This window comes from Somniosus microcephalus, chromosome 7 (genome assembly GCF_052327205.1).
Source record: "Somniosus microcephalus isolate GS21.2 chromosome 7, FLI_Smic_1.0, whole genome shotgun sequence".
Lineage (NCBI taxonomy): Eukaryota > Metazoa > Chordata > Chondrichthyes > Squaliformes > Somniosidae > Somniosus > Somniosus microcephalus.
In genome coordinates this window covers 242,217,805-242,241,408 of record NC_140993.1, presented here as the reverse complement: position 1 = coordinate 242,241,408, position 23,604 = coordinate 242,217,805, and the positions used below count along the sequence as shown (strand labels likewise).

Genomic DNA, 23,604 nt, shown 5'->3' with positions numbered 1-23,604 from the left:
CACAAGCTGAGATATGGTAACTCTGATCTGCAGTTGTCTGTCTCATCCAATCAAGCAGCCCATCTTTATGTGTGGTAACGTCATCACAGTAAGGCTCACTTTCATTATGATCTGCACATATTGTAGACCCTGTTATTATCAGTACAGATTATATACCCTGCACAGAATCGGACAGGTTCTAATTAAATCAAACCCGCTGAAACATGCTCCAAAAACCGTTTAATTATCATGAATTGATTTACATTATGCAAGGAAAACCCATCATTTACAGAATGTAAGAAAATAGAATTTTGCACATACATTAGTTAATGAAATAAATTGTATGGATTATACATCCATAAAATTACGGGCAAACCATCTGGCCCTCGCTTTCTTTACTAGTATTGCGTTATCGCATATAGCTGTGCATTAATCAATTAGGTAATAATGAATGTCCCAATGTGTTTCTAATTGGAACAGGGAACTGACAGCTTATTAACCTTTTTCTGTTTGGAATTTTTCCAGAGCTCTGCCTTCTGTGTATGCACAATTCGATTGTCCCCATCATTCTGCCGCTGAATGAGGTTTGAGTGGCTAAGCCTTTGTCACTGGAATAAACACTATTTCTCCTCAAGGTTTAATGGTAGCACCAGATGAAATCATCCAGCCAATACTGGAGCTGGTACAAGTACTCCACTGTGGGAAAACATGGACACTAGTTCCAAGATGTTTTGCAGCTTGTGGTGTGGGGCCGAGATGGCCAGGTACAGTGCTTAGGACCACAGGTGCAGCTAGACTTGGAGTATAAGGAAATAATCCATATTTCTGTGTCCACAGGCGAAGAGGGAAGATCTTTGAATGTAGGTACCCTGGGGAAATGTCAAAGCACAAAAATGCAGCTCCATGAAGGTATTGATTCCCTATATTTCTGTTCAACCCTCTGGGCTATGCATAACCTGTGCCTGCGAGGACAGGCAACTCACTCTCAGGCCTTGGCCGATGCTGCTGTGAATCAACTGCCAGGAAGTTTACAACAGAGGTTCAAGGATAACTCATTCTACCTCCCCCTCGCTGCTCTGATATAACTGTTATACTCACACTTGATTACTTGTGACAATAGTCTGAATGTCCATTCTTATCATTGATAGCTAATCCCTATTTAACAAACAGGGGCTTGAACCACAGCTAGTGCTTGCTGTCTTGACTTCCCTAAGTTTTTTGCACTTTATTTACTAATACAATACATTGAATAAGGGTTACACCTTATTTTCCAAATGCCTCATCTCAAGGATTCTGAAACATTATTTATCCATTAATTATTAGAAATGCTCCCAGGCGATGTGTAAATGAACATCAGGAAGACTAACACCCAAAGAACAATGTGATGATTTTTTGTTGTTGTTTTTCCATACATTGAAGTAAAGGGTTTTCATGGGGTTCGTTATCCAGTTTAAAGATACACTTGGTTGGCTGTTAAAGCAGGAACAAATATTAGCTCCTTTACTGATGCAAGTTCTTCACACCTACAGATATTTTACACTCATACAACTGAGATGGAGATAACAGATCTTTTCACACTCCAGCATGATATGAAACACACAAGACATATTTCAGGAGCATATCCTATGCTTGTTATTTTCCCAGGTTTACCCAGTGATGTGGAGCTGGCCTCTATACAAACCAGCTTCCAAAACAGAAACTCACTGTTCTGTGCATGCACGGGTCCCACCTGCTTGCATTGTGAGCTCTTGAACACTGCGGATGTGGGAATGGTCAACGCGATGATGTCACAAAGCCGTACCGTTTGTTATGACGCTGAAAAGTAATGTTCAGGGTACAATGACACGCATTGCACAGCAGGCAGGCCTGCCTGGAACTCTGAAGCAGAGCTGGTTTGATGAGTCAATATGCTTGTGCCATGACACTGCTTTGCATCTTAACCTACTCAACATATTTACAAGACCAAAGAGGGAGTTCTGAATACTGGAGACAGATCAGGCGACCCAGAAAAAACTGAGTCTTTGCTGACATCGGCTTAATGCAAACCCATCAGTTTGTATCCAAGAGTGCCATCAACCTGCTCCTCTGGAGTTAATGGCACTGTGGTAAAGTGTCTATAATAAAGCCATTGCACACTCTTCCTGCTTTGTGGTAGGTTGTTTAAACGGCTGCAAAAATCCCAAAGTAATGTTTTTAAATAACTGACTCGCCATTCAAGCCAAGTAAACCAGACCACAATATTCCCCACTGTCAGACCAAATACACCAGGCCACAATATTCCCCACTCTCAGACCAAATAAACCCGGCCACAATATTCCCCACTCTCAGACCAAATACACCTGGCCACAATATTCCCCACTCTCGGACCAAATAAACCAGGCCTCAATATTCCCCACTCTCAGACCAAATACACCCGGCCACAATATTCCCCACTCTCAGACCAAATAAACCAGGCCACAATATTCCCCACTCTCAGACTAAATAAACCAGGCCTCAATATTCCCCACTCTCAGACTAAATAAACCAGGCCACAATATTCTTCAGTTGCACACAAGATTTAGAAAGGTAGTAAAACAAAAGGCCATTCAATCCTATCCACCTTATTTCATAGTTTAGATCAGTGTTAAGAATCCATACAGACTCATTACATTTCCTTGCTGTTTTAATGCTATCCTCTAATCCCTGACTCAACATGGATTTGCAGGCCATGTATCAACACAGAATGGAAATGGGTCCATATGGGTTTGAACACTGATACAGTTTCTTGTTTGAATGCTTCATTGCTATTGCAGAAAATAATTCAATTCATACCAGGATTATAGAAACAACAAAAAATGTTGGATATGGTTAATGGCTCTGCAATGTGAACAACAAGTTGTATAAACTGATAATTGATTATATATATTCAACATTACATTTCTTAGGCAGGCCTTCATCACTTGTTTTTATAATAATCACTCCCATGGCATCCCCACTACTGAGTGAAGATATTTATAAAAGATGTTCCAGAGACAGCTCATACTGCGATAGAGAAGAGCCACACAGCCCACAATTGAAAGTGATACGTCCTCAACATTTTGAATTCAATGATCATCTTTGTTAGATGTGAAGTTATGTAATTTATGGACTGACTAATAAAAAGCACCAGAAAACAAAACCCACAGAACTGCTTCCTAACTGAAAGGAATGCACACACTCCCTGTTACTGCAAACTCTGGTCTGTCCATAGTGATTCTCATTTTTCAATTTGGTGAAGTATCTGTACTCTGCAATGTGCACTGTTCTATCTGACTGGTGGATAGTCTGTTTATGAGGTTCTTCTGGGGTTTCAATTAAATTGAAAGGTTTGGCACAGCATGACTTTTTTTTTTGCTAACAATGTCTCCAGCACCTTTTACATTAAAGCAAAATTGGCACTGTGCGTAATTAACAGAACTGATGACTGCACTAAGCGAGTTCTAATGAGCTTTTATTATTCTTTTAAATGCTGTTTCCTCCTGATCAGCTTTTTAACATGATTCACGAATTGCAGAAAGTATACACCAAGGTTTTTCGCAGAATTACAATGAGTATGGATAATACCACTGATGCTGATGGAACTTCATCAGTGTGATACTGGAGTGAGCCAAGTGGTGCTAATTGTCTCTCAGTTGGCTTACATTCTAGATGCCGTCAAATTTGTATCATATTTTCAGTTTACATCCTTTCAGTACATCTATGTGAACCAAACATACCTTTCTATGTTTGTGTTTGTGTGTAACTGGGGAATATTGTGGCCTGGTTTATTTGGTCTGAGAGTGGGAAATATTCAGATCATAACCACTGCTCCCATTTTTCGGACAGCAGATGGTTCTACTGTTGTCATTTACAGCTCCTCTAGACCCATCTCGTCCCAGTACCACCCCCTTTTGCCTTCCACCTTGTTCCCTTTTGTCATTTAATCTCTCCTGCCCTCCACCTTAATACAGACCTTCCCTTTTGTTCTTTCCTCGTCCCCACCCCTCTTTCCCTGGCTCTGTACTTGCTTAAAAACTGTTAAATCTCCAACCTCTTCCAGTTCTGATGAAAGGTCAGCGACCTGAAACGTTAACTCCACAAATGCTGCCTGACCTGCTGAGTATTTCCAGCTATACTGCAGCTAGCTCAAAGCCAAAGTGGTTTGAGACTACTTCATTGGGATGGGGTCAACATTGCTGAACACCAAGCCAACACTGGTTTGGCGCTAGTTTTCCTAGACATTTCCCAATGCTGCAGTGTCAAAACCACTTTGTAGTTGACATACAAATAGCTATATATCTGCCCTATAATTGAGACTTCTATCATTTTTCTATTTATATTCTGCCTCTGGAAACTCCAGAGCTAATGCTGTAATTTAAATAAGATGCTGTAAATGGCTTTAATGACCAACATAGTTTGTGACCAGCTAGACCACTGCCATCAGGCCATTTTGTTTCTGCCACAGATGGACTGAGTTCTCAGTCTACTGTACATGGCATCAATTCACATTGGTGACTATATTGGCCGCCTTTTGATGTACAGAAGGTCTACTGGCAGAATGGTAAAGTTATGCTTGCAAATTTTGAGCAACCAAACATGCACAAATCATGTGCATGCTCTGATGTTGCTGCCAGAGTCCGAATTCACCCTACAGTGTAAATAGAGCCAATTAAAAAACACATGGAATTAAGATCACATTGTTGAGTCACTTCTGTTGGAAGTAGTTTTGCAGTGGGATATTCATCTGTGAATCAAACTCAGGGCCGCAGCAGGGGAATGCAACAGTTTGCTCTTAAAGGTCTTTAAAAAAATACAGTAAGTGACTTCCACATTTGAGGCACTTTGAAAGGAAGTTTCATAATGATTAAGCATGTTAAGGGAGCTGGCGAAATGCAGCTGGCATTCTTAAGATTGAACATTTCACAAGTCTATTACTTCAAGGGTGAACATCTCCATTCCAGACTGATTCATAAACATCTCCCTGTTCTACAGTGTTTATGTTAGATATGTTTTTGCATTGTGTGCGCAGTGTGCTGCCATCCACTGGTCTGGTCTCTGCAGAAGCTAGAGAGTGAGTGGTACAGCAATCCATTAAATTTGTATTAGTTAATTTCTAATATCTAGTCATGATTACTATGGTAATCATGACTAATCCCAGTAAGGTTACATGAACTTTCCTCCAGCAACCAAATTATTATGTGTTTTTTTTTCATTAATAAGCTTACTCATTAAAATATACAATGCTCTAAATACCAATTAAAATAAACCTGATGCATTGATATAGTGCCTTTCACAACCACCAGACATCTCAAAGCGCTTTACAGCCAATGAACTACTTTTTGAAGTGGAGTCACTGTTGTAAAGTGGGAAACGCAGCAGCCAATTTGCACACACCAAGCTCCCACAAACAGCAATGTGCTAATGACCAGATAATCTGTTTTTGTTATGTTGGTTGAGGGATAAATATTGGCCAGGACACCGGGAGATAACTCACCTGCTCTTCTTCGAAATAGTGCCATGGGATCTTTTACATCCACTGGAGAGAGCAGACGGGGCCTCGGTTTAACGTCTCATCTGAAAGACAGCACCTTTGACAGTGCTGCACTCTCTCAGCACTGCACGGGAGTGTCAACCTAGCTTTATACAATCAAGTTCCTGGAGCGGGATTTAGAACCCACAACCTTCTGACTCAGAGGCGAGTGTGCTGCCCACTGAGCCACAGCTGAAACAGTAATCTATTGCTACTGAAGCTGAATAATTTTCAATATGTGTCCAGCAGAATTCCCATGAGCAAATTGTTCCAACTTGTGCACCATATCAATGTTTCAGCTGATTGGAGTATTTCAGACCCCGTAGAATATAGAACATTTCAATTTACCCTCTTTCGAATAAACATGCTCACTTTGGTTTGTCAAGAGGATTCGGTTCCTTCTGTCTGAGACCGGCCGGGTTATTTGCTGCTTCTTCCAATGTCAGCGGTTCAAACTCTGCTTCAACCTTGCCCTACAAGACACAAGGCATCCTTCATTTCAAAATTATTAAGTATAGTTTATTTGAGATCTTGCTAAAGCCAGGAAACTGCAGTCTCCTGCCCATAGACAGTTTGGGCCAATGGAGTGACATTACCAGCTCCACCTACCATCACAGGTAGGTTATTACCGACCGGTTAGTACAAAACATGACACCAATAATATTACTGACAGATCTGTAACCCCTTCACACAAAACCTTCAGGTACATTGATTATATTTTATTCCACACATGAAATGTCACCTCGTGTTAATATGCTGGGCATGTTGTCAAAGAAAGAAAAGGGGTTTAAGTGACCCTGCATAAAAATCAGCACTGTGGACCCCCTCGAGGCTTTAAAAAAAAAATGTTTTCCCAATTATGGTATCACAGAATGGACAGAAAACATTTCTATTTTTAGTCGAACAGATCCATATAATGTAAAATGTCAAACATGTGACCTGGAGCCCAGCAGTTTGAAAACAAACTGGGATCTAAGAGTCTCTGAAAAATATATTTTTTAGATGTTTCCTTTTATCAAGCTGGTGATGCTAGATGCACACTTAAGTTATTTGAAGTTTATCCTTCTGTATCCAGTTTGCTGTAATTAAATTTGACCTCTATTAATATATTATTAAAATAGATTGTATTTTGAAAGAAAAAAAAAATCACGGTGCATTATTTTCAGATGAGTGCTCATTTCTTGATTTAGGAGATCATCTTGAAACACCCCTGTAGTTGAACAAGGGATACTAAGAGATTATATGGTAGTTTGTGTTACTGGACTAATAATCCAGAGGCCTGGACTAATGATCTGGAGACGTGAGTTCATAATCCCACCAGGGCATCTGAGGAATTTATGGTATTACAGAATGGACATAAAATGTTTCCATTTTTAGAGAAACAGAGCCATACAATGTAGTTAATTAAATAAATCTGGAATAAGAAGCTAGTATGAAACTATCGGATTGTCGTAAAAACCCATCTGGTTCACTAATGTGCTTTAGGGAAGGAAATCTGCCGTCCTTACTCGGTCTGGCCGATATATGACTCCAGACCCACAGCAATGTGGTTGACTCTTAACTGCGCTCTGAAATGGCCAAGCAAGCCACTCAGTTGTACCAAACCATTACAAAGAAGTATACTAAGAATAAAACTGGACGGACCACCCGGCATCAACCTAGGCACTGGCCACGACAAAGGCACACCTTACTAACATCTGGGGACTTGTGCCAAAATTGGGAGAGCTGTCCCACAGACTAGTCAAGCAACAGCCTGACATAGTCATACTCACAGAATCATACCTTTCAGCCAATGTCCCAGACTCCTTCATCACCATCCCTGGGTATGTCCTGTCCCGCTGGCAGGACAGACCGACCAGAGGTGGCGGCACAGTGGTATACAGTTGGGAGAGAGTGGCCCTGGGAGACCTCAACATTGACTCTGGACCCCATAAAGTCTCATGGCTCCAGGTCAAGCACGGGCAAGGAAACCTCCTGCTGATTACCACCTACCGCCCTCTCAGCTGATGAATCAGTACTCCATGTTGAACACCACTTGGAAGAAGCACTGAAGGTAGCAAGGGCACAGAATGTACTCTGGGTAGGGGACTTCAATGTCATCACCAAGAGAGGCTCACTACTGACTGAGCTGGCCGAGTCCTGAAGGACACAGCTGCCAGACTGACCCTGTGGCAGGTGGAGAGAGAACCAATATGAGAGATAAACCTACTTGACCTCATTCTTACCAATCTACCTGTCGCAGATGCATCTGTCCATGACAGTATTGGTAGGAGTGACCACCGCACAGTTCTTATGGAGACGATGTCCTGTCTTCACACTGAGAACGGTCTCCATCGTGTTGTGTGGCAAAACCACTGTGCTAAATGGGATAAATTCAGAACAGATCTAGCAACTCAAAACTGGGCATCCATGAGGCATTGTGGGCCATCAGCAGCAGCATTGTATTCCACCACACTCTGTAACCTTATGGCCCGGCATATCCATCACTCTACCATTGCCATCAAGCCAGGGGACCAACCCTGGTTCAATGAGGAGTGCGGAAGAGCATGCCAGGAGCAGCACCAGGCGTACCTAAAAATGAGGTGCCAACCTGGTGAAGCTACAACACAGGACTACATACATGCTAAACAGCATGCTATAGACAGAACTAAGTGATCCCACAACCAACAGATCAGATCTAAGCTTTGCAGTCATGAATGCTGGTGGACAATTAAACAACTAACGGGAGGAGAAGGTTCCATGAACATCCGCATCCTCAATGATGGCACAGCCCAGCACGTGAGTGCAAAAGACAAGACTAAAGCGTTCACAACCATCTTCAGCCAAAATTGCCGAGTGGGTGATGCATCTCAGCCTCCTTCTGAGAGCCCCACTATCAGAGAATCCAGTCTTCAGCCAATTCGATTCACTCCATGTGATATCAAAAAATGGCTGAGCGCACTGGATACAGCAAAGACTATGGGCGCCGACAACATCCCGGCTGTCATGCTAAAGACGTGCTCCAGAACTAGCCTTGCCTCTAACCAAGATGTTCCAGTACAGTTACAACACTGGCATCTACCCAACAATGTGGAAAATTGCCCGGGTATGTCCTGTCCACAAAAAGCAGGACAAATCCAATCCGGCCAATTACTGCCCCATCAGTCTACTCTCAATCATTAGCAAAGTGATGGAAGGTGTCATCGACAGTGCTATCAAGCAACACTTACTCACCAATAACCTGCTCACCAATGCTCAGTTTGGGTTCCGCCAGGACCACTCAGCTTCAGACCTCATTACAGCCTTAGTCCAAACATGGACAAAAGGGTTGAATTCCAGGGCTGAGGTGAGAGTGACTGCCCTTGACATCAAGGCAGTACTTGACTGAGTGTGGCATCAAGGAGCCCTGGTAAAACTGAAGTCAATGGGAATCAGGGGGAAAACTCTCCATTGGCTGGAGTCATACCTAGCACAAAGGAAGATGGTTGTGGTTGTTGGTGGCCAACCATCTCAGCTCCAGGACATTGGTGCAGGAGTTCCTCAGGACAGTGTCCTAGGCCCAACCATCTTTAGCTGTTTCATCAATGACCTTCCCTCAATTATAGGGTCAGAAGTGGGGATGTTCGCTGATGATTGCACAGTGTTCAGTTCCATTTGTAACTCCTCAGATAATGAAGCAGTCCTTGCTCGCATGCAGCAAGACCTGGACGACATTCAGGCTTGGGCTGATAAGTAGCGTTAATGTTACTTGCCACTTAAGTGCCAGGCAATGACTATCTCCAACAAGAGAGCATCTAACCACCGCCCCTTGACATTTAACGACATTACCATCGCCAAATAACACACCATCAACATCCTGGGGGTGGGGGGGGGTCACCATTGACCAGAAACTTAAACTGGACCAGCCACATAAATACTATGGTTACAAGAGCAGGTCAGAGGCTGGGTATTCTGCAGCGATTGTCTCACCTCCCGACTCCCCAAAGCCTTTCCACCATCTACAAGGCACAAGTTGGGAGTGTGATGGAGTACTCTCCACTTGTCTGGATGAGTGCAGCTCCAACAACACTCAAGAAGTTCGACACCATCCAGGACAAAGCAGCCCTCTTGATTGGCACCTCATCCACTACCATAAACATTCACTCCCTCTACCACCGGTGTACCGTGGCTGCAGTGTGTACCATCTACAAGATGCACTGCAGCAACTCACCAAGGCTTCAACAGCACCTCCCAAACCCGTGACCTCTACCATCTAGAAGCACAAGGGCAGCAGGCGCATGGGAACACCATCACCTCCAAGTCACACATCATTGTGACTTGGAATTATATCGCCATTCCTTCATAGTCGCTGGGTCAAAATCCTGGAACTCCCTCCCTAACAGCACTGTGGGAGTACCTTCACCACACGGTCTGCAGCAGTTCAAGGCGGCGGCTCGCCACCACCTTCTCAAGGGCAATTAGGGATGGGCAATAAATGCTGGCCTTGCCAGTGATGTCCACATCCCATGAATGAATAAAAAAAAACACAGTACAGGATTGCAGGAGGTTGAGTGAACTAGTTTCTAGCCTGAGAATTAGCTTGTTGTGAACCAAGCAAACCCAATGATTCAAGAACAATCTTACTTGGGAAAAAACTGGAACAGTAGACATATTTTCTAGATAACTCATGTTGAATCAATAATTAGCATTTAAAATAAATTAGAACTATCTGCTCTCTGCCTCCACTACTTCTCTTGAGGGAAGATTTCTTGTGTCTGCTATGTGTAACAAAATTATTGACTCATTTATTAAGAATAGATTTATGTTTGTCACACATAATCCACAAAGAAAATTCCCGCAGTGTGATTATGTGCGTTGATTGTCTATATTTTTTTGAAGAATCAAAAGACTAATTTGGGTGATTGCACTTTATTGGCAGTAAATACATAGACAGATGCCCCAAATAGAATCATTTGCAGTCTCGCAGTTTTGGGTCTTGGGTCATCCCTTTGCCCCTTTTTAAAAATTAGCGTTATGTTCACTACTTTCCAATCATCAGGCACTATTTCTGTTTCTAATGATTCCCTAAAGATAGTAGCAAGGATGTGACTGATTTTGTTAACTCCTTAAGTACCTTGTTTGAAATTCATTTGGGCATGATAACTTGTCTTTCTTAACTAATATGTCCAAAACAATTGTTACAAGGGTGTTATTAATCTTTATTTACCCCCCTTACTCTTCAATCTCCAGCATTAAATTTACAATACAGTACCTTCAGAAAATGTGCAGGACTACATGATGCAGTCTGTAATTGTACGTGCACTAGGAACGCCCACCGAGTCAAACATGATGCTAGATTACATTACATAGGATATACAGCACAGAAACAGGCCATTCGGCCCAACCAGTCCATGCCGGCGCTTATGCTCCACACGAGCCTCCTCCCGTCTTTCCTCATCTAAATCTATCAGCATAACCCTCCATTCCCTTCTCCCTTATATGCTTGTCCAGCCTTCCCTTAAATGCATCTATACTATTCACTTCAACCACTCCCTGTGGTAGCGAGTTCCACATTCTCACCACTCTTTGGGTAAAGAAGTTTCTTCTGAATTCCCTATTTGATTTCTTGGTGATTATCTTATATTGATGGCCTCTAGTTATGCTCTTCCCCACAAGTGGAAACACTCTCTCTGTATCCACTCTATCAAAACCTTTCATAATTTTATAGACCTCTATTAGGTCACCCCTCAGCCTTCTTTTTTCCAAGAGAAAAGAGACCCAGCCTGTTCATCCTTTCCTGATATGTATACCCTCACATTTCTGGTATCATCCTTGTAAATCTTCTCTGCAGCCTCTCCAGTGCCTCTATATCCTTTTTATAATATGGAAACCAGAATTGTACGCAGTACTCCAAGGTTCGATGGTTTAGCATAACTTCCCTACTTTTCAATTCTATCCCTTTAGAAATAAACCCTAGTGCTTGGTTTGATTTTTTTATGGCCTTGTTAACCTGTGTCGCTACTTTCAGTGATTTGTGTATTTGTTCTCCCAGATCCCTTTGCTCCTCCACTGTGCTTTTTCACATGTTCAGGATCTAATCATGGTAAGGGAGCAACAAAAACTGCCGATTTTCCACTATGGTGCTCCTAGTACATATTGGGAAATTGTGTACCCCCACCCCATGATTTTAAGTCCATTAAAATTAACAATGGGGTTGCACAATTTCCCATATTCACTGCCCTCCTGCGAAGCAGAAAATGTCCATGGTCGACCCCTGTTTGGTTTGATTGAATTATTTTGAATTTTGGGCCAAGATGTATGCTTATCAATACTTGTATGCAATTCTGCTGCATTGCTTGTGGTGTATTAAGTTCATATTTGACAATGTCACTTCAAATTGTAAGCATTTCCATTACAGACAGAAAGTAAGCAGTCATATTACTTATAAAGTATTGACTGACTATTGTGGCCCATAATATGCACAAGACAGTAAAGATCTTGAAAACTGATGGCAACAACTATATCTGACTTGTTTTCTTGACAGGAAGAGAAGCCGAGAGAGTTATTTTTAACAGTATGCTTAATGCGAGAGGAAGAGAAAGTGAGACCAAGTTATTTGTTATGGTGTTATTACTATGTATATATTATAGCATAATCCTGTGGGTAAAATTCAAACAAGAAAGGGAATGGGAAGGAGCAAAATCTTATTCATCATTGATAATTGAGTTTGCACCATCTTTAGAAACAGGGACTGTCAGTCTGCTTACACAGGATGCCTGCGGCAGCCTACACTTAATTAACCTGACTAAAAATACCAGCTCATAGTGCCTTACAGGCAAACAGAAACAGAGGAGAAATTAAATCCTTCCGTTAAAAATAAATTTTAACTCTTTGGTTATCCATTTGGTTAACTAATCGCTGCTCATTAGGATTCCCAACTCTTGGGCGAGAGTCTACCGGAATGGGCAGTTGTTCTCCCAAGCCCTGCTGTTGGCAACTCGGGAGAAATGGTTCTTGTATGCATGCTTTGCACATGTACAGTGCCCCCGGCCTGTAATCAAACTGCATTGTCAGAGCCCTGCTGGTTTCCCCGCTATTCGGAAACAGACCGCTTCATTGCCAGTTGTGAGGATTGCGGCATCGGGGCCAATGAAAATCACCTAAAAACTCCGTGAGTCCTGAGAGAGCAACTGGGGGAGGGAGAGAGAGAGAAACACAAACTCGGGGAGCGAGAGAGAAAAACACAAACTTGGGGAGGGAGAGAGCGAGAGAAACACAAACTGGGGGAGGGAGAGAGAAACACAAACTGGGGGAGGGAGAGAGAAACACAAACTGGGGGAGGGAGAGAGAGAAACACAAACTGGGGGAGGGAGAGAGAGAAACACAAACTGGGGGAGGGAGAGAGAGAAACACAAACTGGGGGAGGGAGAGAGAGAAACACAAACTGGGGGAGGGAGAGAGAGAAACACAAACTGGGGGAGGGAGAGAGAGAAACACAAACTGGGGGAGGGAGAGAGAGAAACACAAACTGGGGGAGGGAGAGAGAGAAACACAAACTGGGGGAGGGAGAGAGAGAAACACAAACTGGGGGAGGGAGAGAGAGAAACACAAACTGGGGGAGGGAGAGAGAGAAACACAAACTGGGGGAGGGAGAGAGAAACACAAACTGGGGGAGGGAGAGAGAAACACAAACTGGGGGAGGGAGAGAGAGAAAAAAAACTCAAACTGGGGAGTTTCTTTTCATACTCCCTTTTTGTAGGTCTTACTATCTGTTTTGTGACCCTTTGCTGTTCTTTGTATCTTTCCTATTTGCCAGGATCTGTGCTATTTTTTACATTTTTGTATGCTTTTTCTTTTAGTTTTGTGCTGTCCCTTACCTCTTTAATCGTCCATGGCTGTTTTTTTTTGTTGCCAAGTACAGCTCTTGCCCCTCAGGTGTATAAACTGGTTCTGTATCATATTAGATTCTTTTTTGAACACCTCCCACTGATCTTCTGTCATTTTACCCATTAACAGATTTGCCCAGTTTACTATGGACAGTCTCTGTCTCATGGCATTGAAGTTGGCCTTACCCAAATCTAGAATCTTAGGCCGGAATTTTCACAGGAAATAACAGGTGGGTTGGAGGTGTGGGGTGGGGAGTGAAAGTTGTCTAAAACCCGACCCCAACCCGCCCACTTTCACCTTTCACTCAGGCAGGACAGGGAGTGGGCAGTCAACCTGCTGCCAGGAGGCGGGTTCGCAATTTAAATATGATAATGAGGTCTGAAGCCTCTACTTTACTGAAGGCGGCCGGGGATCCCGGGGCTTGGGATTCCCGGTAGGTGCAATGAGGTGGCCACAGCCTCGGGGAGCAATTCTTGTGGGCTAGGAGGAGCAGAAGTGCTTCCTCCCGGCCCCGCCCAAGCTCCCCCACCGACACCCCACACTCCCCAGGGTCGGGGGTCGGGGTTCGGACCCTCCTCCCAGGCTTAGAACACCTCCCCCACCCCCGGGGATCGCAACTCCGCCCCGGGGTCGGAGATCGGACCCCCCCCCCCGGGGGATGGGAGACCCCCCTGGGCTTGGATCCCCCGCCCCACCATCCTGGGCCCAGCACCTACCTGGTCATGCAGCATCCTGGTCCACATTCCCTGCGCGACTGGAAGCCAGCCTGTCAGTCAGGTTGGCTTCCGGGCGGGGAATCCACCCTTTATGTCGCACGCACGCTGTGGAGTTAAAACTCCATAGCATGCCGGGAAACCCGGAATGTAATAAAGATAATACATTATAACAGGGAAGGGGATCTCATTCTTTACCTAATGATACTTTGAAATTTTATATGCACGAATACTCCATAACATACGGTAACTGTCTCACTCTGAATATTATTCATTAGATTTTGGGGAAAGCATTTCTGCATTTGCAATAGTCAACAACAATTTATGGTTTGCTGCCAGAAGATGCTACTGCTGTCCCAAAAGGGTGAATGAATATCATGCGACTCATTTACCTGTAGCAAGTGGTACTTGAGCCACTGATGTGGCATAGTTTAAAAAAGATAAGTACAACAATAATAGCGTTTACATATCACCGTATCATGTTGAAATGTCCCTAAGCATTTCACACACTGAATTAGTTTTGGAGTGTAGCGACAGTTGTTTTGTAGGCAAATGTAAAATGAGGAATCACATTACAAAATATTTAGCTGATATCTTACAGTGTGCTCATAATTAGTGTTTCCAATTTGAATGATGGCCTGAATTGTCTGCTGTTTTTCTTTTCATATTTTCATCTCCAGCTTCTTGGATCTTTGCAAAGGGCCACTATCCTCAGTCTCGCTTCTTTTTAAAGATGGAGATGGTTTGATGATCCTTTCCCCGCACCATGTTAAGTATACATAGCCCAGGCTGCTTTAACCCAGGAGCCATTTTGGTTAGATCTAATTCAATTCAACCTGGACCCAAAGAAACATGATTCATTCATAATTAAATAAAATACAATTCATTAATATTCACTTGGGCATTCAAATCTAATATCAAGTAAATGTTCTATTTTTCCACATACAACTGTTCCTTATCCAAAGAGCCACTTCTATTATTAGAAAGGCCATTGCATCTAATGGTTTCAAAGTTAGTAAAAAAGATAGCAACCATCAGCAAAATATCTTGTTAACTGGTTACTCTTCAATCTGATCAGTTATACCTGATTTTAGGTTGGTTTCTGATAGCCATTGTCACGGTTACAGCTTCTAACAGTCTGTCAATCCTAACTGAGGCCAGCACAGACTTTGAAGGAGCGATGGCTGCCTATGTTTGAAATAAAGCTGCAGTTGTTGTCATGGACAACATATTAACGAAGCAACCAGGTTGCAGTTAACTTTTAATGCCACAAGCAATAGAAAATAGCTATGGTGGAGACCCTGGCTTGTTTCTGAAGGCAGTAAAACCTAACACCTGCTCACTCTAAAAAAAAACGCCCCAGAATCTCTCTCTCTGCCAGTTGAGCGCCTGATCTTAGCCATGCGGTCAGAGGGAGGCAGCAGGTTGAGATGGTGCTTCTCCACAGGAACAGAAAATCAGAAACTGGAGTGAAACTGTGCTGCTTTAGATGAATGGGGATACACTGCCTTCCCTGTTACTGATGGCGTATGGAGCAGTTAAAGAAAAGAGCAAGGCAAAACAAAATATGACACCCGCAGCTACCATGTTTTATTAATTTGTGAAATAAACACGCCACTTCAACATCTTCTCCAAATGCCCAGTAGCGTTGTAATAATGAATCATTTGTGTAGTGTTTCTATACTTAACCTAAGAAATCATTTGCGGAGATTACGTCATAGTCCCACACCTGCAGTACGAGCACTGGAGGTAACCGGTGCTCAGTTTCCTCCGTGGAAAATATGGAATCCTTCTTCTTGTACACAATGGGCAGGATTTTCATTGGGCCGTGGAGTCGGGATTGAAGGCGTGTGTGGGGGTTAAAATCCCAAAATCAGGGGTCCCGACCCCACCCCGCACCCAACCCACCTCCATGCCAGTTTCAAAGGAGGCGGGTACCCACCCTACACTGGGACCCGCCTCCCCGAGGCAGGAAGGGGATTAGTGCCAATTAACTGCCTGTTAACAGGTAGCTAACAGGCAGTTTTTAGCCTAATCCCTATTTTTATTGTTGAAATGTGGGATTCCCGATGGCTCCAAACCACGCCAAGTTAGCAAGGGGGGCCATCGGGTTGAAGGACTTGGAGGGGTTGAGATGTCGGTGTTCAGGTGAGTGATGTGTGCATGAGTGCAAAGGTAAGTGTGTTTGGTGTGTCTAAAGTGTTTAAAGAAGTTTAAATTACCTTTTCTTACCTTTCCAGCCTTCCTTCCTTTAGGTCTCAGGAGTCCCTCATCTCACCGGCACAGAAAGCAGAATGGCTGCGAACTGTCAAAAGTGACAGCCTTCAGCTTTCTGTGCAGGAGAGATTTCTAACTGAGTCTGTGGAGAAGGACTCAGGTTAGAAGTAAGAATGCCAGTGTTTGACAGCTTCAAACAGCTGTGGAACGCTGATATTTCATCTGTCAAAACCTCTTGACAGATGAAATTTCAGTCTGTGACGTCACCTGTTGCCGGGTGGCCCTTAATTGGCCTGCTGAGCCCGCTGGGCGGGCTCAACAAGGTCAATCAAGTTAAAATCGCGTGGATTGGCCACATCTCAATGGAGGCGGGACTACAACCCCGAAAGTTGTAGTCCCGCCTCCTATCCGACTCCTGAATGAAAATCCAGCCCAATAAGTTTCTCAGAAGGCAGGAGATCAAAGCAACAGATGGACCTTCAGTTAAAGTTTCCTTTGCCGGTATATGAGCTGGTCTCTCATTTGCATTTCTCCAGATTCTTGATCCAACTGATCCATGAGCCACTCTGCCAGCTGGGGTCTCGGTTTAACATTTGATCCAAAAGGTAGCACTTCTGACAATGCAGCACTCCCTTAGAACCGCAACAAAGTGACAGCCAAAATTATGTGCTCAAGTCCTGGAGTGGGGATTAAATCCACCAACGTCAGGGCAGAGTGCTACCATCTGGTCCAAGCTGAACATTAGGAATGTAGCAACAGGTAAAAACTGGGAAAGTGACTCTCAAATACTACCCATACATACACACAATATTTATATATATTCTTTATTGTACTGCATTAGTATCTTGCGATGCCTTTTAATTTTAATGTAAGTTTTTATCTGTAAATAAATCTGAACATGTACTTCAGCCTGTATGCATTGGTCTGGCGGTGTTTTAGTTTCCATCCTCCCTGATACAGAATAGTGGGCAATCTGTGTTTGCTCTAGTAAGTAATACATGTGATTAGGGGACCTATGCAGGGTAAACTGTACATAGTGGTGAAAGAAAGATCCAAATTTCAAGCGTGGAGTAACAGACCTTCATATTTTAATTATTGTTGGAGATTTAAAAAGAAAATTAAAATAATTTTTTAATCTTTTTCTTTCTGTCTCTTTTACTTTTCTCTCTTAATCCCATCTTTCTTTCCCTCTCTTTATTTCGCTTTCTGTACATGATTTTACATTGAAGCAGCCAACTTCCTGGCACCAGGGGTGCTTCTGCTGCTCAGGAAGGGAGGAAAAAGAGTGGGAGAGCAATAGTGGTAGGGGATTCTATTGTAAGGGGAACAGATAGGCGTTTCTGTGGCCGTAGACGTGACTCCAGGATGGTTTGTTGCCTCCCTGGTGCCAGGGTCAAGGATGTCACTGAACGGCTGCAGGGCATTCTGAAGGGGGAGGGTGAACAGGCAGAGGTCGTGGTTCACATTGGGACCAATGACATAGGTAGGAAGAGGGATGAGGTCCTGCAGCAAGAATTTAGGGAGCTAGGTAGCAGATTAAAGAATAGGACCTCAAAGGTTGTAATCTCTGGATTACTCCCGGTGCCACGTGCTAGTGAGTATAGGAATAGGAGGATAGAGCAGATGAATGCGTGGCTAAAGTGTTGGTGCAGGAGGGAGGGCTTTCGTTTCCTGAATCACTGGGCCTGCTTCTGGGGAAGGTGGGACTTGTACAAGTCGGACGGGTTCCACCTGAACCAGAGCGGGACAAATATCCTTGCGGGGAGGTTTGCTAGCACTGTTCGGGGGGGTTTAAACTAAAATGGCAGGGGGTTGGGAACCTGAGCAGGGAGACAGAGGAAAGGAAAACAAGGATAAAAGCAAAAGATAGGAAGGAGAAAAACAAAAGTGAGTCAGAGAAATCAACGGTTTAAATCAAAGGTGGCCACAGTAAATAATAATTCTAATAGGTCTAAGAGCGTTAAAAAAACGAGCCTGAAGGCTTTGTGTCTTAATGCGAGGAGCATTTGTAATAAGGTGGATGAATTGGCTGCGCAAATAGAGGTAAACGAATATGATTTGGTTGGGATTACGGAAACGTGGCTCAAGGATGGCCAAGACTGGTAACTCAACATTCAGGAGTATTCGATATTTAGGAAAGATAGGCAAAAAAGAAAGGGAGGTGGGGTAGCATTACTGGTTAAAGAAGGGATTAATACAATTGTAATGAAAGATATTAGCTCTGATGATGTGGAATCTGTATGGGTAGAATTGAGAAATACTAAGGGGAAAAAAGCATTAGTGGGAGTGGTATATAGACCTCCAAACAGTAAGGCAGAGGTTGGGGATGGCATTAAAAGGGAAATTAAAGAAGCGTGCAATAAGGGCACAGCAGTCATCATGGGTGACTTTAATCTACATATAGATTGGGCCAACCAAATTAGTAACAATAATGTGGAGGAGGAATTCCTGGAGTGTTTACGGGATGGTTTCCTGGACCAATATGTCGAGGAACCAATCAGAGATCAGGCCATCTTAGACTGGGTATTATGTAACGAGAAAGGATTAATTAGCAATCTTGTTGTACGAGGCCCCTTGGGTCGGAGCGATCATAATATGATCGAATTCTTCATTAAGATGGAGAATGAAGTAGTTGACTCAGAGACTAGGGTCCTCAATTTAAATAAAGCAAACTACGATGGTCTGAGGAGCGAGTTGGGTAGGATTGATTGGGGAATGGCACTCAAAGGGTTGACGGTGGATAGGCAATGGCAAACATTCAAAGACCGAATGGATGAGCTACAGAATTTGTTCATCCCAGTTTGGCATAAAAATAAAACAAAAAAGGTGGCTCAACCATGGCTAATAAGGGAAATTAGGGATAGCATAAGATCCAAGGAGAGGACATATAAATTGGCTAGAAAAAGCAATAATCCTGAGGATTGGGAGCAGTTTAGGAGTCAACAAAGGAGGACAAAGGGATTAATTAAGAAAGGGAAAATAGAATATGAGAGTAAGCTTGCAGGGAACATAAAAACTGACTGTAAAAGCTTTTATAGATATGTGAAGAGAAAAAGATTGGTGAAGTCAAGCGTAGGTCCCTTACAGTCAGAATCAGGGGAATTTATAATGGGAAACAAGGAAATGGCAGACCAACTAAATACATACTTTGGTTCTGTCTTCACAAAGGAGGACACAAATAACCTCCCAGAGATGCCGGGGAACATAGGGTCTGATGAAAGGGAGGAACTGAAAGAAATCAGTATTTGTAGGGAAATGGTGTTAGGAAAATTGATGGGACTGAAGGCCGATAAATCCCCAGGGCCTGATGGTCTACATCTCAGGGTACTTAAGGAAGTGGCCCTAGAGATAGTAGATGCATTGCTGGTCATCTTCCAGAACTCGATAGATTCTGGAACGGTACCCATGGATTGAAAGGTAGCTAATGTTACCCCACTATTCAAAAAAGGTGGTAGAGAAAAAGCGGGGAATTATAGACCGGTAAGCCTGACATCGGTAGTGGGGAAAATGCTAGAGTCTATTATAAAAGATGTAATAGCAGAGCACTTGGAAAGCAGTGACAGGATCGGACAAAGTCAACATGGATTACAAAAGGTAAATCATGCTTGACTAATCTACTGGAATTTTTTGAGGATGTAACTGGTAAAATAGACAAGGGAGAACCAGTGGATGTGGTGTATTTGGACTTTCAGAAGGCTTTCGATAAGGTCCTACATAAGAGATTAGCGTGCAAAATTAAGGCACATGGGATTGGGGGCAAGGTATTAACTTGGATAGAGAACTGGTTGGCGGACAGGAAGCAAAGAGTTGGAATAAACGGGTCGTTTTCCGAGTGGCAGGCAGTGACTAGTGGGGTACCGCAAGGATCGGTCCTAGGACCCCAGCTGTTCACAATATATATTAATGATCTGGACGAGGGAATTGGATGTAATATCTCCAAATTTGCAGACGACACAAAGCTGGGTGGGAGGGTAAGCTGTGAGGAGGATGTCGTGAAACTCCAGTACGATTTGGACAGGTTGGGTGATTGGGCAGAAACATGGCAAATGCACTATAATGTGGATAAATGTGAGGTTATCCACTTTGGTGGCAAAAACAGGAAGGCAGATTATTATTTGAATGGCAATAGATTGAGAGAAGGGGAAGTGCAAAGAGACCTGGGTGTTATTGTGCACCAGTTGCTGAAGGTAAGCATGCAGGTGCAGCAGGCGGTTAAGAAGACAAATGGTATGTTGGCCTTCGTAGCAAGAGGGTTCGGGTACAGGAACAAGGATGTCTTGCTACAGTTGTACAGGGCCTTGGTGAGACCGCACCTTGAGTATTGTGTGCAGTTTTGGTCACCTTACCTGGGGAAGGATGTTCTTGCCATGGAGGGAGTGCAGCGAAGATTCACCAGGCTGATACCTGGGATGGCAGGAATGACGTATGAGCAGAGATTGTGTCGATTGGGCTTATACTCACTGGAGTTTAGAAGATTGAGAGGGGATCTCATCAAAACCTATAAAATTCTGGCAGGTCTGGACAGACTAGATGCAGGAAGGATGTTTCTGATGGCCGGGGAGTCCAGAACCAGGGGTCATAATCTAAGGATAAGGGGTAAGCCATTTAGGACTGAAATGAGGAGGAATTTCTTCACCCAGAGAGTGGTGAACCTGTGGAATTCTCTGCCACAGAGGGCGGTGGAGGCCAGTTCATTAAATATAAACAAGAAAGAGTTGGATATATTTCTTGAGGCTAAAGGGATCAAGGGATATGGGGAGAAGGCAGGGACAGGGTACTGAAATTGGATGATCATCCATGATCTCATTGAATGGCGGAGCAGGCTCGAAGGGCCGAATGGCCTACTCCTGCTCCTATCTTCTATGAATCTATGAATCTAATACACTTCCTGGTTTAGATTCTGCGTGCCTCAGTAAGGATTCTTCAATCTGATTGGTTGAAGAGACATGCTTTTGCTTGCTCTGTTCACACTGGTCCCAGATCCCCTGTAGAGAGCGCTGCACTGTTTCAGACTGTAATCAATGACTGCAAATTGCCGTGCAAAAGCCCACAAAAAGCCTGTGGGCGTAATGAATGGCGAGTGCCGTTCGTTGCCGCTGACCGCAAAATCTTGGCCAATATCTGTTAAGAGAGATTTGGATAAATACTTGAAGGAGAAACACTTGCAGGGCTATGGTGAAAGGGCAGGAGAGTGGGACTAATTGGAAAGCTTTTTCAAAGAGCCGGCACAGACATGATGGGCCAAATGGCCTCCTTCTGTGCTGTGCAGGAAGGAGAAGCACCTGATGTTAAATAATGTAATATTACAGGCTGAATGTCTGTATAGCACAGTAGTATATGGTTCAGAAGACCCAATGAAGAGTTTGTTAGCATATGCTGACAATGGTGGTTTTAAAAAAAAACTTTAAAAAGATTTTCCTTTAACATAAATGTCACTGGATTTTTGTCCTGTGCTTGGATTTTCATTATCCAAGATAACATCATCAGTATTCCAGATGATTACTCTTAGCTCATAACTAGAGAAAACAAAGAACATCATTTTAAAATGCATTACATTGTAGGAATGGCTAGATTCCTAACTAAAGGACTGAGGTCGAGTCAGTCTATCAAACAAACGATGGTTTAATACTGTTCAACAGAGTTTAACACGAAAACACAGGAGAACTAAATTACAGGTCTGTACTCTTTGCTGGCTCCACGAGGACTGGCTAGGGCGGCTCCCCAGCCTGACGTCATGACGTCATCACGTTTTCCAGCCGCTGGAGGATCACGTGATCAACGTGATGACGTCATCGCGTTTGGTCTCATTCTTAAAGGGACCGCGCTATGTACATGCAATAATATGAACAAAGATACAGATTCATTCTGTAGCTAATAATTTGTTAAAGATAATTATGTACATTAGATCAGAGTCCCCTGGTGGCTCTGCCACAACATGAGCAAAATGGGTCAGTCTTCAGCTCAAAAGCAAACAGCTTATTTGAAAAAAAATACACCTTAAGGGCAGCATGAAGGAATTAACAATTTGTGATAAATATGAGTAATGATGACTACATTGTGAATCCATTCTATGTTTGTTTTTAAAAGTCATGAATCAAATCTTTAGCTCCTTCCAGCAACTAATCCAAGGGATTCATTACCTTGGTGCGATCTTTTTATTGCCTCTTGTTAATGTATTTCCAAAAATACCTATCTTCTTATATGAAAATGGCCATGGATGTGCTAGTTTAGCGGTCACAGCTCTGAAAGAATTACGTAGGAATGTGAAAAATTAAGCAACTAATTGAACATAACGGGGCTGAAATTTCTATTTTTGTGAAAATTTGGAGAAATGCTTGATTTTGTCAAAATTACTGAAGTGCTAACAGAATTGCAGGAACACACTTACTTAATACAGTCAATTCCTGAGAAATCAATTTAATTATCGGTAATGAAAATATCAGCCAGTTTAACAACGCATCTACATTAAGGATCTTTTAAAATTTCTTATGCAGCTAACAAGAGCTCTAATTGGCAGAAATGTGAAATGTCCCTTCCATATTGTGTTGGGTGGCTGGTCTAGGAGTTTGGGCGTAGAGGAAGAGACAGGGGTGTGAAAGGAGCAGAAGGGTTTTGTGATGTTGCTTATTGGGGAGGAGTGGTCCTCAGGTCTTGGAGTCCTGGCAGGGAGATTCTAGGATGTAGAAATGGTGAATTGTTAGCTGTGGGAGCACTGGGAGGGGGTCCTAATGGGTGGGCTTAGTGGAAGAATGCTTTGAGGTGTTGTTGGAAAGAGTGCTATATTCGCATCCATTTCTGTAATCTGGGAGCCAGTTATAAGTTCTTTAAAAATATGATTTTTACTATCTTAGTAAATGCGCAGTAAGAGCTTTAAAGAACTTAAAGCTGGTTCCTAGGTCAGTCGGGGTTGTGGCGATTAAGGATTTTTGTGGATGTGGCAGCAGTGGGGAGCGAAGCCTTTAGGTCAAGACTAATTCCTTCAACATAGTACACATTTTTGATGAGCGTAACAAGGTCAAATTTCTGTCCCACTGTGCGGTGATAGGTCCAATCTGTAGGCTGCTATGAGGGGATGGGAGCAATAGTACGGAAGTGCTAGAACTGTTTTTTGGGAGAATCAAACAGCACCTGTACTCCCAACCGTGGAAGCAGCCCTGTTGTGATACTTAAATTTACTAAAATTATTTTTATAAAAAATTGTAGATCGTAGTGTTATTTGGCTCCATTTTGTTACTCTTGGCGGGGTGGGGGGAGGAAATTGTATTTTTGTAGATGATGGCCTGAAAATTCCAGCTGTGTGCCTCCCGGTTTGTGAAGTCAGGT

The 23,604-nt window shown here is 43.2% G+C and overlaps 1 long non-coding RNA gene across 1 annotated transcript; it reads right to left on the bottom strand.

Moving 5' to 3' along the window:
• Positions 1 to 202: 202 nt before the first annotated feature.
• Positions 203 to 14,174, bottom strand: LOC147115195 (uncharacterized). Its single transcript, XR_015079086.1, has 3 exons — positions 14,068 to 14,174; positions 5,879 to 5,979; positions 203 to 1,794 (listed from the first exon to the last, which is right to left on the bottom strand). It is a non-coding gene; the product is annotated as an uncharacterized LOC147115195 (long non-coding RNA).
• Between the last annotated feature and the right edge of the window lie 9,430 nt (positions 14,175 to 23,604).